Genomic DNA, 8,192 nt, shown 5'->3' with positions numbered 1-8,192 from the left:
CACTTATATCCATCACTTATGAGGCCAGTGAAAATGATGATGCAGATGATAAAAATATATGTAATATATTTGTATTCACACATGAGTGAGAGGCTGCTAAATAATATGCCTAATATACAATCCTAGTTTTATTTACTCACATTTTTACATACTGAATATATTTTTGATGAAATTTGTGAGGGAATATATACAAAAATATTAAAAGTGTGTCTGAGTAGTGAGATTTTTAAATTATTTATATTTTCCTCTTTTTTATTCTTCGAGTTTATACCAGGAATTTGTAATCTTGTTGTCGTAATGGTGTTTATTAATTTTAAAAAGTGAGGACTTTTTCACTGCAGTAAAGTGTATGCTCCCTTCTCCACAACTTTTTCGTGTTCCCAAACTGAAAGTCTCCGCTCCTACTCAGTCTGCAATAATTTCCCATTGCCCCTCTCCAAAGGATGACTTTGAAATTAGGAAAACTTCACATTCTATCCTGTGGATCCCAGCAGTTGAGGCCCTGAGCTTCATCCTACTAAACAACAATAACAAAAAACACCCAAACAAACAAAAGAACAATTATGGGTATCCATTATTTTCCCTTCCCAACTACACATATATTAAAAAAAAAAAGAAGAAGAAAAAAATGTTTCATTGAGATAGAATCTCCTCCCATCACACAGGCAGTGTTGAGGTACTGTAGCCCTATTCTTTTAATTAGAAGCATTTTTATCTAACTTGAAGCACAATGTTGCAAGGTAAGTGCTTTTTTAAATCACTGGGAAGAAAAATAAAATAAAATTACTGGGGAAGAAGCTATAAGGAAATACATAAGCGAATTTTCCCCACTAGGAATTTGGAAAACGTTAAAAAGTGGTTTGGGGTCGAGATCCCTGGAAACCCCCAGCTAATCTCAGGAGCCGGGGTCCATGAATAGGTCAGCACAGGAGAGGGGTGGAGAGGCCCCTGCAGCTGCGGTTCATTTGGTGGTTTAAAATTGCCTTTTCTTTTATTCTCTTATTCCTGCTACCCCCATAGAATCCCCAAGAATAGGGATGTTTTCTTCTGCACACTTGATTATAACAGGCCAAGTTCTCTTTGAATGTAACCAGTAAAGGAAAGCAGGGTCCACAGCCATCGCACTGGGTAAAATGGTAACATAATCTCTGATTTGTTGCTTGAATCTTCTTAATTATAATTGTGAGGAATCGTACAGTGAGACGCTTTGGGGGTTTTTAATGCTGGACTTTTGAAAGCCTACATTCCTCATTAGCCCTTCCCCATTAAGGCATGCTTGAGCGATGCCACACAGCCGAATAGTTGGGATTTTTTCGCCCTCTTGTCACCGTCTGAAGACAAAGGATTCTTCAGCCTGCCCGAGCGCGGGGCGCCCAGGTTGAGCCGCCCTGACAGCGCCTGGAAGGGAGCTTTTCATCCTGGCTTCGCGGGGCGGCCAGGCCTCATTCACTCAGCCCCACCGGGCTGGGGCAAAAAACAACGGAGGGAAATCACACCAGGCATTTACAGTGCCCCGCGACTTCTCTCTTCTCATGAGTACCGAGTCATGCTGCAGCCTGCCCTGAGGAACCGGAAACTGAAATCTCTCCATTCTGATCGCATTTCCCACTTTTGGTAAGGTCATCTTACTGCAGCGCGCAATGAGGCCAGTATTCTCCGGACGCAGCAGGAGTGAGTAAAGGAGCTGCGAGTCCTGTCCTCAGTGGTGGCCTTACCATCTCGCTGGTCACCGGTGTCCCCTAGACTCTGTCCCTTCTGTGAAGCATGGATGGAGGGACCTGATGCGTTCTTGTGAGTTTCAAACAGGGTTAGTTACACCATGAGGATGTCTTCGTCACTTATTCGCCGCCGGGACAGCACACCCCCAAGTAAAAGGAAGAGGGGTTTATTTAGGATTCCAGTTCCCTGGAACTGGATAGTGGAAGGGCCTGAGCTGAGGACAGGAGTGCAGCCCAGGAGGTCAGGAAGCAGGAGAAGGGAGATAAACCCTTCCGGGTCACACCCGCAAAGAGCCATGACTCCACCTATTAGCCCTGAACTCCTCTCCGAGGCACCCACCCTCCACCGTCCAATCACCTTCCTACAGCCCCACCCCTGAACACTCACGGCTTTTGGGGGATGTTCTAGATAGAAACCCTAAGACAAGGCTGGCTTTTTTTTTTTTATTGGTACATTTTAGATAATGATCACATTCATCATAGATAATTTGTACCTGTGCATGATATATGATGTATCTTGATTCTTTTTTCCCGTTCCCTCCCCCAACCCATCTTACCCTCCTTATTTGCAAAAGCTGTGTTTCCATTTTTCTCATTATATTCTCTTTTTCTTATCCTTTCCTCCATCCCCCCTTGTTCCCCTTCTCATTTCAACATTTTCTTCCTATTTCACAATATCTATTATACATTTTGGTCCTTATTTACATTTTTGTTTTCTCACATCACAGAAACAATGTATTTACACGTGTGTCCGATTTATTTCAGTTAAGTGTATGGTCTCAGGGTGCACCCATTCAGCTAGAAGTGTCCCAAGGTTTGCCATATGCGGTGGTGCGTGCCTGTATTCTAGGTCAGCCTGAACTACATAGTGAGAACTTGTCTCAAAAAAATTTTTTTTCTTTCAAACTTATTTTTTTTTTCTTTTTGGCACCGGGGATCGAACTCAGGTCCTTGTGCTTACAAGGCAGGTGGCAGAACCACTGAGCTAAATCCCCAGCCCCTACAGCTTATCCTTTAAAGCAGAGTAGTATTTTGTTGTATAAAAACCACACTGTCTTTAGCCATTCCTATGTTGATGGGCATTTGGGCTGTTTTCAAGATTTAGCTATTATAAACTGTGCCGCTATAAACATGAGTGTGCATACATCACTGTTGTGTGATGCTTTTAATTCTTTCAGGAAGATACCAAGAAGGAGATTAACGGGGTCGAACCTCTAGTTTTAGGGTTTTGAGGAATCTCTATAGTGGTTGCACAACTCTGTGCTCCCACCAATGGTGAAGAAAGCTTTCTGGTTCCCCACAGCCCCACCAGCATTTGTTACTGGTTCACTTCTTAATAATAGCTATTCTTTCCGGAGTGAGATGGAATCACAAGTGTTTTAATTTGCGTTTCTCGGATGACCAGTGATATTCAACATTTTTTTCATGTATTTGGTGTTTCTACTCTTTAATCTGAGACCTATCTGTTCATTTCAGATGCCCATTTTTTGGATTGGGTCTTCAAACTTGGGAGTCTGATTACCCCCCTCCCCCAGCCCCATACCAGGATTGAACTCAGGACCTTGTGCTCGCAAGGCAGGCGTGGTGCCACTGAGCTAAATCCCTGGCCCTGGAGTCTGTTTTGTTTTTGTCTTCCTAGGTCTGATGTCTGAGAAAAATTGGCAAAAATTTTTTCCCACACTGTTGGTTGTCTGTTCACTCTTTTGGTGGTTTCTTATGGTATGCAAAAGCTTTGTAATAAGAGGAGACCTCAGTTGTTGATTCTTTGTGATATTTCCTGTTCAGTCAGGATTTTGTTCATAAAGATTTGCCTAAACCAATGTCTTCAAGAGTTCTACCTATTCTCTCTTCCAGCAGATTTAGTGTTGATTTCTTTGTATTTAGATCTTTCATCAATTTTGATTTTAGTTTAGTGCATGGTGAAAGATATGGGTCTAGTTTTAATCTTCAGCACATGGAAAGCCAGTTATTCTAGCACTATTTATTAAACTTTCTTCCAGTGAAGGTGTTTAGCTCCTTTGTCAAAGATCAGGAAGACTGACTGTGTCTAGAATAGTGGCAGAGTGTGTTTGGGGTTGTTTCTGCACCTTCTACTGTGTTCCATTGTTCTTTGGGTCTGTGTCTTTTTTGCCAGTACCATGCTGTTTTTATCACAGTAGCTTTGTAGTATAATTTCAAGTTAGGGATTGTGATGCTCTCTGCCTTTCCTTTGTTGCCCAAAATTGCCTTTGCTACTCTAGGTCTCTTCTGGTTCCAAATAAATTTTAGGATTATTTTCTTTAATTCTGTGAGATATATGATTTTTATTTTGATTAGGATTGCATTAAATTTGTATGAAAATTTGGAAGTATGGTCATTTTCACTATATTGGTTCTTCCTACCCAAGAGCAAGGGATATCCTTCCATTTTCTGATATTCTCTTCCATCTCTTTTTTCAGAGTTCTGTAGTTTTCAGTGTAAAGATTTTTTACTTCCTTTGTTAGATTGATTCCTAGGTATTTATTTCTCTTTCTTTCTTTCTTTCTTTTTTTTTTTTTTTTTTGATGCTATTGTACAAGGTGTCCTTTTCCTAATTTCTTTCTCAGTGAGTTTGTTATTTGTGTACAGGAATGTTATTGATTTTTCAGTGTCGATTTTGTATCCAGCCACACTACTCAATTTGATTTTTAAATCTAGAAGTCTTTTGATGGAGTTTTGGGCGTCTTCTATGTAGAGTATCGTGTCATCTGCAAATAATGATAATTCAACTACCTTTCCTATCCTTATTCCTTCTAGTTCTTTCTGTTGTCTAACTGCTCGGGCTAATGTTTCTGAAAATATATTAAATAGGAGTGGTGACAGTGGACATCTTTGTCTTGTTCCTGATTTTAGAGTGAAAGCTTTCAGTTTTTGTCCATTTATTATGATTTTGGATGTTTGTTTGTCTTAGATGACTTTTTATCAGATTGAGATAAAGACCATCTATACCAATTTTCTGTAGGGTGTTTTATCATGAATGAATGTTGGACTTTGTCAAACACTTTTTCTGCATCTGTTAAAATGATCATGTGATTTCTGTCTTTGATTCTGTTAATATGTTTTGTTTTGCACTGGGAATTGAACTCAGGGCCTTGAGCTTGCCACACATGCAGGGCAGTGCTGAGCTACACCCCTGGCCTGGCTCTGTTAATATGTTTAACATTTATAGATTTGTATATGTTGCACCATGCCTGCATCCCTGGGAAGAATCCTACTTGGTTATGGTTTATAATCTTCTTGATAATTTGCTGATTTCTGTTTGCCAGTATCTTTTAATAGATTTTAAAAATTATTGTATTTATTTATTTGGTACTGGGGCTTTAACTTGGGACCTTGTGCTTGAGGCAGATGGTGGAACCACTGAACTAAATCTCCAGCCCTGTTTGCCAATATCTTATTGAGGATTTTTGCATCTATGTGTATTAGGGAGATTGGTCTGTAGTTCTTTTTCTTAGTTGGATCCTTCTCTGGTTTTGGTATCAGGGTAATGCATGCTTCTAGAATGAATTTTGGAGTATTGCTTCTCTTTCAATTTCATTAAAGAGTTTGAGAAATGGCGTTATAAGGTCTTCTTGTAGAATCCGTCAGGGCCTGGGATTTTTTTATTGATGGGTTTTTTGTTTTTGTTTTTTTTTTCCAAGGAGGAAAGGTTTATTTTGACTCACTGTTTGTAAGTTTCAGTCCATAGTTCTATTGGTAAAGGTTTTTAATTATATCTTCAATTTCATTGACTGGTATTGGTTTATTTCAAATTTTTATATCTTCTTTATTCAGCTTTGATAATTCATATGTATCTAGGAATCTGTGCATTTCTTTTGTGTTTTTCATCTTATTAGAATACAGATTCTCAAACTAGGTATTGATGACCTTCTGAATTTCTGCAGAATCTGTTGTTATTTCACTGCTTTCATTCCTAATTGTGGGGATTTAAGTCTTGCCTTTTTAAAAAAAATAACATTGGCTAAGGGTTTGTCAATTTTATTTAATCTTTCAAAGAACCAACTCTTCAATTCATTGATTTTTTTGTATTGTTTTCTTAATCTCCGTTCATTACTTTCTGCTCTGATCTTTATAATTTCTTCCCTATATGAACTTTGGGCTTGACATGCTCTTCTTTTTCTAGAAACTTGAGTTTCCAAATTAGGCTGTTTATATGAGTTTACTCTGTTTTTTCTATATGGAAATTCACCACAATAAATTTTCCTCGTAGGACTGCTTTCAGTCCCATAAATTCTGATATTCTCTAATGGCATTATCATTTAATTATAGAAATTAATTTCTTCTTTAATTTCATCTGGGACCTACTGGTTGTTCAGGAGTGTTATTTAATTTTCATATGTTTATGAAGTCTTTGTGGTTTCTTTTGCCATTAATTTCCAATTTCATTGCACTATGGTCTGATAATATGCATGGTTTAATTTCAATTCCTTTGTACTTAAGCATGTTCTGTGAGCTAATATATGGTATATTTTGGAGAACATCCTGTGTGCAGCTGAGAAGAATGTTTATTCTGATGTTGTAGGGTAGAACACTCTATAGACAGCTAAGTTAATTTGTTCCAAAGTTTGGTTCGGTTCTGATATTCTTGACTTTTTTTTTTTTTTTTTGGTCTAGTTGGTTGATCTATTTGTGACACTGGTGTATTGAGGTTTCCCATTACAATTAGTGCTTATTTGACTTTTCAAGTCCGTTAATATTTTTTATATAGTTGAGTGCACTGATATTTGGTGCATATATATTTATGATTGTTATCTCTTCCTCTTGGATTGTTCCCTTTTACCAGGATGTAGTGACCTTCTTTGTCTCTCTTGATCAGTTTTGGATTGAAGTTCACTTTGTAAATAAAATGGCTATTCCTGCTTTTTTCTGGGTTTCTGTCCCATGGAGTATTGTTTTCCATCCTTTGAGTTTCTATCTATGAATACCTTTTTGAATTAAATGTATTTCTTGTATAAAGTGTATTGTAGGATCTTGCTTCTTGATCCATTCTGCCAGTCTGTTTCTTTTTCTTTTTTGGTACCAGGGATTGAATTCAGAACCTTACGCTTGTAGGGTAGGTGGCAGAACCACTGAGCTAAATCCCTGGTCCCAGTCTGTTTCTTTTGATTGGTGAATTGAAACCATTTGCATTGTTGGTTATAACTGATACATATTGATTTATCCTTGTCATGTTATTTTCCTATTATTGGTCCCTCCCACTTTCTGTTTATTTACTTTCCTTGCCTGGTGGATTCATTCTGTTGGGATTTATGGAGTTGTAGTCCTCATTGTCTCTTTCTAAAATGTCTTTCAGAACATTTTGGAGTGCTGGTTTGGTGGTCATGAATTTCTTCAGGTGTCCTTTGTCATGGAAATACCTTATTTCTCCATCAGTTTTGAAAGATAGTTTTGTGGGGTACATCAGTCTGGGTTAGAGGTTGTTTTAGGGCTTGAAATACTTTAGTGCAATCTCTCCTTGACTTGAGGGTTTGAGCTGAGAAATCTGTGATTCGGATGGACTTTCCTTTATAGGAGATTTGTTTCTTTTCTCTAACAGCTTTTAATATTCTGTTCTTGTATTAAATTTGTGGAATCTTGACTGTTATATGCCTTGGGGTAGATTGTTTTTTAAAATCATGGCCAATTGGAATTCTACATGCCTTACTTATCTTTATGTCAAATTTGTTTTCTTTTGTTTGTTTGTTTCTTGAGACAGGGTCTCACTATGTACTTGAGACTGACCTGGAACTCACTATATAGCCCATGGTGGTCTCGAACTCACAGAGATCCTCCTGCCTCAGCCTCCCAAGTGCTGGGATTACAGGTGTACGCCACCACACCCAGCTTTCAAATTTGTTTTCTGTGCTTCGGAAATTATCTGCCATTACTTCTGTAAACAGGCTTTTATGCCAGTTTTGCTATTTCCTGCTTTTTCATTGACTCTTGATCAATTCTGTGTTATTCTTTGCATCATATAGCAACTGATGGATTGAATTTTCATGGTCTTTTGCTGTTTTAAAGAAATTTTTCTTTTCATGATTGGTAACCACAATCTTGTCTTCTATATCTAATATTCTGTCCTTATATTGGCTCATTCTGCTGTGTATACTGTCAATGGAATTTTTAATCTCCTGGATATCTGTTTGAATCTGTTTCATAGATTGCATTTCTTCCCTATGTTGGGCATTCAGAGTTTCCACCATTTTCCTAAGCCGCCCCTCCCATATATATTATATAAATATATTTACATTTAAGAAAAAAACATTATTTTAATATTTTGAGTGGGAAGGCATAGACTATGTTTTGATTTATTGATAAAATATTAAAGAGAACTTCAATTTGCTAGCAGAAATTTTCACTCCATTCTTAAGCTTCTAAAAACAGTTCTGGGATTAAACAGCTGTTCCTCTTTCCAAATTCTGTTTAATTTCAGCCGTATACTTCCCATAGAACCTTTCAGCTTTCTTATTGAATTTG

At 37.8% G+C, this 8,192-nt stretch overlaps 1 protein-coding gene and 1 pseudogene across 1 annotated transcript in view; one reads left to right on the top strand and one right to left on the bottom strand.

Moving 5' to 3' along the window:
* Nucleotides 1-8,192, top strand: part of Shroom3 (shroom family member 3) — a 301,418-nt gene that overhangs the window by 23,025 nt on the left and 270,201 nt on the right. The gene's annotated exons all lie outside the window — the stretch shown is intronic.
* The window catches only part of LOC104859339, a 25,631-nt pseudogene continuing 25,546 nt past the window's right edge, over nt 8,108-8,192 (bottom strand).

This window comes from Fukomys damarensis, unplaced genomic scaffold (genome assembly GCF_012274545.1).
Source record: "Fukomys damarensis isolate Sample0158 unplaced genomic scaffold, DMR_v1.0_HiC HiC_scaffold_32, whole genome shotgun sequence".
Taxonomy (NCBI): domain Eukaryota; kingdom Metazoa; phylum Chordata; class Mammalia; order Rodentia; family Bathyergidae; genus Fukomys; species Fukomys damarensis.
Note: the sequence above shows the minus strand (reverse complement) of the source record. Positions and strands in the feature narration are given on the sequence as shown.